Here is a 939-nt window from a genome sequence, read left to right as displayed (position 1 = left end):
AAAAGTAAACTTGGCTTCAGATTTCACTCAGTTAGTTCTATATATATCAGAAGTATGTTGATTAAATCATGTTAGATAGATAGGAAAGAAGGAGCAAACCACACCAGAGCACCCGCCAACCACTCACTTGTGACTTAGCCCCCGTTTACTCTAGTTCAAGCATATTTACATATTTGAACTTGCTATGTGGCATTTGAATTTGCTATGTGTGTTACATTTGAGATTTCTATGTTTACATTTGAACTTGCTATTGTTGTATTCGGACTTTTTATGACGTCATTTGTATACAGTCCGTGCCGGCTTTAAGCACGCGGCCTTAAGCACGTTTCGGACTCAAGCACGCTAAACGGCTCTTACCGAGTTTTTGCTATATAAATTACACGCCTATAAGTATAAGCACGGTAACTTCGGCTTCAAGCACGCTTCATTTACAAGACAGTCAATATTTTCATGATGACCCATCCAAGTTCGAACACAGTTTACCCCGCAGCAGTGGAGTGTGTCAAGAGAAACACAAAGAACGCAAGTGATGGACACACACTCGCACAGGCGGAGAGGAAGGCAGGGAGAAGCACACAGCCGTGCACGCGGACATAGGATATAGCCTAGGCCTAGGGCCTAGGGCAACGCTACACACGACCAAAAAATATATTTAAAAAATACAAAGAGAGTCGGGGAGACGAGAAAGGGAGGCTGGCTGCGATTTCACCTTTGACCCTCGCTATCCATTAATCCTGACTGATTGTGTATCACGCGCGAGGTGGGATGAAGGCGGTGGTACATTATGAGTGGCACAGCGGGCAGTGGTACGCACAGGCAATGTGTTACAGTAGGCCTAGTGTGCTGTATCGTGACTGGCCGTCTAAATTAAGTTTTCATTTCCCATTCGATCACAAACAAAAACAAACAAGCGAACAAAAACTACCATGGCGGGTGTCT

This window comes from Aplysia californica, unplaced genomic scaffold, assembly GCF_000002075.1.
Source record: "Aplysia californica isolate F4 #8 unplaced genomic scaffold, AplCal3.0 scaffold00871, whole genome shotgun sequence".
In the NCBI taxonomy this organism is placed as follows: Eukaryota; Metazoa; Mollusca; class Gastropoda; order Aplysiida; family Aplysiidae; genus Aplysia; species Aplysia californica.
This window is presented reverse-complemented; position numbering follows the sequence as displayed.